General features: G+C 35.9%; 1 pseudogene; it reads left to right on the top strand.

Annotated features, from left to right (window-relative positions):
* Positions 1-434: 434 nt before the first annotated feature.
* On the top strand, positions 435-4,473 carry LOC132168431 (metal transporter Nramp7.2-like; annotated as a pseudogene).
* Positions 4,474-6,900: the final 2,427 nt, after the last annotated feature.

Below are 6,900 nucleotides of genomic sequence, written 5' to 3' on the forward strand. Positions count from 1 at the left end.
GGGGAACGGTGCATTTGGGGGTGGCCGGACCACCCCCAAGGGGCTGGGGGTGGTTTCGGCCACCCCCAGACGGTATCAGAGCCAAAGGTAATGAGATCAAACTTTAACTCTGTCAAATCACCTCCATTTAATTAAATTAAATATTTCACGTATTATGCATCACCTATTAAAAGAAAATTTGAGCCAACACGTGAGGGAGTGTTAAAGTAATTATTAAATGATTAAATTTATCTCTTCTTATCAACTTAAACTTTTGAGACAAATGATAATTTAACAGTACTAAAATATCCTTCTGGGCAGTGCTGAATTATTATACGTACCCCACATGCTCCCCCTGATGTAATATTTATTTGGGTCTATAAATAAGATAAGTACATAACTAGTTTTTATAATCGGGTTCAGTAGTACAAGAGTACTGCAAGATTGAAAGATCAATGGCTCTAGTTCAGATACAAGAGACCCCTAGATGGAAGAATTTTTTGGGTTATGTAGGACCTGGCTTTCTCGTTTCTGTTGCCTATCTTGATCCGGGAAACTGTATGCTACATTTCACCCTCTTCTCTCTTATTACTTTTACTTTTTGTTTCCTCTAATTCCTTGTATGACAAAAAAGAATGTTCGGTTTTGCTTATATACGACTTCCTGCTTTGTTTGTTACGTAAAAATAGTGCAGACAGATTTACAAGCTGGTGCAGACCATAAATACGAGGTCATTTTCCTCCATATTCTCCTTTCTTTCTTTTTTTCTTTCTTTTTTTTTTTTTAATTTTTTTAATTTTTAATTTTTTTTTTAATATACAGGAAACTATAATTATACATCTGAGATATCTGTTTTACAATCCTAACCTTAAAGTTTAAAAATTTGTAGTGTTTGTATTCCATGTTTCAATCATTTTTAATTTAAACTTGAAAGAGATAAGTGTGGAAAATTGAAGTTTGGAAGTCAATTAGAAGGGATAAATAATAATTTACTCTTTAATATTTTTTGGATATATACTTTTCTTATTCTTCTTCTTATGGATTATATAGTGCGTTTATTTTATATTAAATAAGCAGTTGCTATGGATCGTGCTAGTTGGGCTGACCTTTGCCTTGATAATCCAGTCCCGTTCTGCAAATTTAGGGGTGGCTACAGGTTTTCCCTCTGTGCTTGATCTACTCAAACACCAGCTGCATGTTTATTTCAAACTAATCCATGCAAAAAAACACAAAAAATGATATCAGTTGTAACATTAACTCTAGCCGCCTTTATAACCATCCGCATCATGTTTACCATATAATATTATTTGCTTACAGGAAAGCATCTTGCTGTGCATTGCAAGGCAGAGTACCCTCCTCCAGTGAAATACTGCCTGTGGATACTTGCTGAGGTTGCCGTTATAGCTAGCGATATCCCGGAAGGTACGTATATATTGACAGGCTTTTAACTTCTACATGATCGATTAACTTATATATATATATATATATATAGAGAGAGAGAGAGAGAGAGAGAGAGAGAGAGAAATGAGTACGTATATAGACGTTGCATGTTGTGATATATTAATTATATATATATTTGCATGCAGTGATAGGAACGGCATTTGCTCTCAACGTACTCCTTAAAATACCCATGTGGAGTGGTGTCCTGCTGGCTGGATTGAACACTCTCCTCCTCCTTGGACTGCAACGATATGGTGCAATTAGTTGCTGCGGCTACTCACACTCAGCTCACTCACACACACACACACACACACATATATATACATCTCTTTTCCTTTCTTTAACATGTTGGATCGGAATTACTAGTGATATATAAATGTTTCTGTTTATGTTTGTAAAATTAGATAAGGAAGCTGGAAGTTGTGATTGGTGTGCTAGTAATGGTTGTGGGTGGTTGCTTCTTCGCTGTACTGCTTCACGCCAGGCCTAGTCCAAAGGGGATCCTCACCGGAATGTTTGTTCCCAAATTGGAGGGGAAAGGGGCCACCTCAGCTGCCATTGCTCTTTTGGGAGCTCTCATCATGCCGTACTTTCACACACCATGCTCCTACTTATCTAACTTTAAATAATTTGGGGAAGCTTATATATATACACGTATATACACCCGATCGAGTATTTACACTAAACATGTTCTTCCTGGACGTTTAAATTACTTTTCTTCATAAACTTGTGAAAAGTTACAGCACCGTGGACTAACATATGAGTGAAGTAAAAGAGCAGCATGCAGTGTGCAAATTTTATTTTATTTTATTTTTTTTATAATTAAAAAAAAAAATTTACACAGGTGTGCACAACACGTCGTGTGCTGTGTATCAAGGTCCCTAACATATATATAATTTTAAACATAATTTTTTGGGAAATTATCCTTTCCCCTGATAAACTTCCACGCGATGACCATTTCCCACCATCAACTACCAACTTTACATTACGACCCTATTAAACTATCATTTCGTTACCAAAACCTCATTTCCGTTAGTCAAGGCCGTTAAGTCGAACGGTCAACTATACTGTTTACGACATTGTCCATGACATTGTTCATGGCATAGATACTGTTTACAGGGTTGACCATTCAAATTAATGATTTTGACTGACAGAATGAGGGTTTTGGTAACGAAATGGTAGTTTGATGGGGTCGTAATGTAAAGTTGGTAGTTAATGAGAAAAAATGGTCATCACGTGGTAGTTCATGGAGAGAAATGATAATTTTCCTTAATTTTAACCTGCAATAAAGGATATAAAATTTTTTTACTTAAGATAAAAAATAAAAAGTAAAAAAGGATATTCATATACCAATTCAGGGAGGATGAAAACATTGAAACTAGCTAAAGGCCAAATGATTGAATAATCTGTTTCATTTTTTGCGTTAGAGCTTAGCTAGCTAGGCGTGAGCTTGGAAACACCTCACAAACCTCAATCATTTACCGATACACAACCCTGATTCTCCTTTCTTTTTCTTCACAGTGCTACTATACTCCATCCATATATAACTTCCGATCCCTAGCCCAACACCATGAACTCCTAATCCTCTCTAATAGTTATATTTGTTTTCCCATGTTTATAAGCTCTTTGTATTAGAATATATAAGTCGTATTAGAGCCATCAAAAATAACCAATTTCAAGTTGTGTTCTTATATAATTAATCAAACTACAGGCACAATCTTTTTCTTCACTCAGCATTGGTTATATCAAGAAAAATCCATTGCACCTATGATGACATCAGGGTAAGTGGCTAAAACTTTCAATTATTGTCTTCCACTAATTAAAAAAATAAAAAAATTAAACAAAGCACCTCTCTCTCTCTCTCTCTCTCTGACTTAGATTGCAAGCAAGCACTTTTTGATAGAAAGCGGGCTAGCGTTGTTCCTAGCGTTCCTCATCAATGTGGCAGTCCTATCTGTTACTGGTAGCGTGTGCTCCGATCCAAATATCTCTTTAGAAAACACAGTTCATTGCAAGAATATCTCTCTGAATTCTGCAGCTTTCTTGTTTAAGGTCTTAATATCTCTTGACTTATTCCATTATCATTAACATTTGTTTTGCATTCAACCAGAACATGGGAAAGGGTTTCCTGATGGTTTGGTATGACTTGTTGTGGTGGTGTATTAGAATGCCCTTGGCAACTGGAGTTCAAAATTGTATGCTATATCCTTACTTGCTTCTGGTCAGAGTTCAACTGTTACAGGAACTTATGCGGGCCAGTACATTATGCAGGTGCTTGTTGACATATGAACCGTTTTTTCCCCGAAGAGAGACACAAATATTTAGACTAGCTTAATTGAGAGAGACTAATGAAGCATTAAGCATAACTTGTTTTCAGGGTTTCTTAGATTTGAAGATGAAGCTCTGGTTGAGAAACTTACTGACAAGGTGCATAGCCATTGCTCCAAGTTTAGTGGCATGCATCATAGGCGGAACTCAGGGAGCTGCAAAACTTATCATTGTTGCTTCTGTAATTCCAAACCAAAAATTTACTTCTAATTTTTAATCCATCGCTACTTCTTAAACTCAACTTATGGCACTTTTTATGTTCAGATGATCTTATCATTCGAGCTGCCATTCGCATTGGTTCCTCTCCTCAGGTTCACCAGCAGCGAGGCCAAATGGGTCACCACAAGAACCCCAAACTAGTAAGATTTTGCAATCTGTACAAAGCTTTTTGGTTACATGGTACATGACATTTGCTTTTGGTGCTTCCACCACATGTAGGTAAGTCTTGTCTCATGGCTACTGTGCCGTTGCTTAATTGGGATCAACCTATATTTCTTAAGCACGACTTTGATCGGATGGATAATGAGTAACAAGATGCCGAAGATCGGATTGATCCTCACAGGCGTAGTACTAGCTTTTCTAACAATGATGCTTTACGTATCCTTGTTTACATACCTGACATTGAAAAGAGAGAAATCTACTGCAAGCCCCACTGATTTGGCGATGGGAACTATTAGAACCAGTGGATCCAGGGACAGGAGGGGTTCAGATTTGAGCAGCAACTAGAGAACCAATGAGTTTGAGTCGGATCATTGATCAGATTGATCAAGAATCCTAGTTTTACCCTAAATTTCCGGCTCTTTACCCTAAAATCTACCTAAGAATTCTTAATTTACAAGGTTTTATGAATATCAGATTGATCATCAAGAAAACAAGGGGAGGCAGGCCAGGCTACAACTTAATTAAGCAGGTTGCGCTGGGTAGTTTGGCGCACGAAGTCAACGTACGCAAGAGGGAACTTTTAGCATCCAAAAAAATATATTACGTTAAAATACTCGGCTGAAAGGATTCAAAATTATCTCTATTTATATTTGCTCAACAGCGTTAGCATCAGAAATTTGAAATAAATTTTAGCCGAGAGGTATCTTTTAACTTATGCCTACTAATGCCTTATTGAAGGAATACACCGACTCTATATTTATAGGCTAGGCCAAGACCATCAATAAGAATTTTACCTTATTTATTCTTGCTATATATCAAGAATAAGAAATTAGAATAAAATCACACTAAATATCATGTTGCATATGAACCACGCATTTATTGGAAAATTTCTTACCTTCTCCTACTTGGCACTTATGACACATGAATTCCGTGGCACGATTTTAGTTGGGATTGTGATTACCGTTGCCGCTAATCGCAGACTAAGTGATTGTTTGTTGTATCTCCTGCAATATGCGTCAAACTGTTGTGCATGAGGGGCAACTGTTGCCCAGTACTCTACGCTCTTCATTGTCGGAGTAGTTGCTTGCGTTTTTTCGTTTGCCATGCAATTAACTGGAAAAAAGGGAAAAAAAATATTATATATATATATAGTGTGTGTGTCTTCAATCCTAATTAAAATTCTAACAAGCTAACAAAACAGTTCTGAAAGAGAAAAAAATTCGCAATTTTTCGATTCGTCAAAAATTGAGCCTCTCAATACAAAAGTTCTCAACTTAATTATAACTTTAATCAAAGCTTAGAAAGGCATGAACTTATAAATGCTAAGAATAATCTATAGATGGACAAATTTCTAAAAAATGAAAAATCATAAAAAAATATTGAAAGTCTAAATATCAAAAAGTGTACCAAATTAATCAAGAAAGAACTCAAAATGGATGGAATTGTTTTGTTGCCAAAATTAGAAGAGCCCTGAAAGTATTTTACATGAGATGGATCCGCTCAGCGGGCAGACCTCTATCTAATGAAGCATTTTGTCTAGACTTGGCTCGAGTTAACTTCTAACGGATCGTTCAAGTCAACTTCTAACAGAGTTGTAGCAAAATGATCTACGCTCTCTGTTTATGATCATCTGTTAGCAATAATTAGAGGGAGAGGGGAGTTGTAGACCGATGAGCATACGTCCAACTATCCAACAATTGGGCTAAGATCATCAGCATCAAATTTTATGAGCGATTACAACAATTCCTTCAAATATTAATTGATCAGAGTATGACGTTAGCAAGTTGCATGCCATGGACTACAAGTTGCAGAGATATTCAAAAGGAAGTTGAATGGATTGGGTTTTCAACAAAAGAAAGTACCATGTTTTCCCTGAACGTTGGAATTGGAAACGCGGGCTTTATCTCATTTTCTTGTAATGCCATCACCCTCAATAGCACATGCATTGCATGTCTAGCAGCCTTTGATTAACTTGGAACTTCTGGTCTCAGACTCCCCATTTGCCCTGTATTATAGGTAGGGACGGAGCCAGGAAATTTTATTGGAGGGGGCCAACCAAATTTTTTTTATAAAAAAAAATTATTTTGGTTGTTTTTTATGAAATAAAGACTACCGTAAAGGCAAAAAAAAGTGGACATTTGAAAGTAAGGGCTAAAAATAAAAAAACTTAGTGGGTATGGGCCAACAAAATTAAAAATAGGGCCAATTTTTTTTTTTTTTTTTTTTTTAGGGGGCCAAATAATTAAAATTAAAACTTTAACTTTACTTTTTTAATTTTTTTTATTATTTTTTTTACTTTTAATATTTTTTTCCTTATTTTGGGGGGGACCATGGCCCACACCGGTCCCCCCTCCCTCCGTCTCTGATTATAGGTAATTTCTCCTCTCCTTTAGTCCTTTTCATACTAATATTTATAGGTAACTACTTTGATTCTGTATTGATTATTTTGAGAAAGACCTACGTACATGATCTATCTTTATCGACCTTGTGTTCTTGTCAACCAAAAAGCGTAAGTTAAGCTTGTCGTTTCTTATTATTATTTTTTTTTTCCTAATTGATTAAGGAAAATGGTTACAAAAGAAGATCTTTCCCATTCCTGGTCCAAAAGGAAGATAGAATGGGCAATCCTAAAAAAAAAAAAAAAGGCTTGTCGTTTCTTTTTTATTGTTAGAAATTAGAATATAGAGAGAATATAATACTTTTTTCATATATTCTATAAGAGCATTCCTAGCATCCTAAGCAAATTTTACTCACCAAAATAACCAAAAGTAC

This window comes from Corylus avellana, chromosome ca2 (assembly GCF_901000735.1).
Source record: "Corylus avellana chromosome ca2, CavTom2PMs-1.0".
Classification (NCBI taxonomy): Eukaryota; Viridiplantae; Streptophyta; class Magnoliopsida; order Fagales; family Betulaceae; genus Corylus; species Corylus avellana.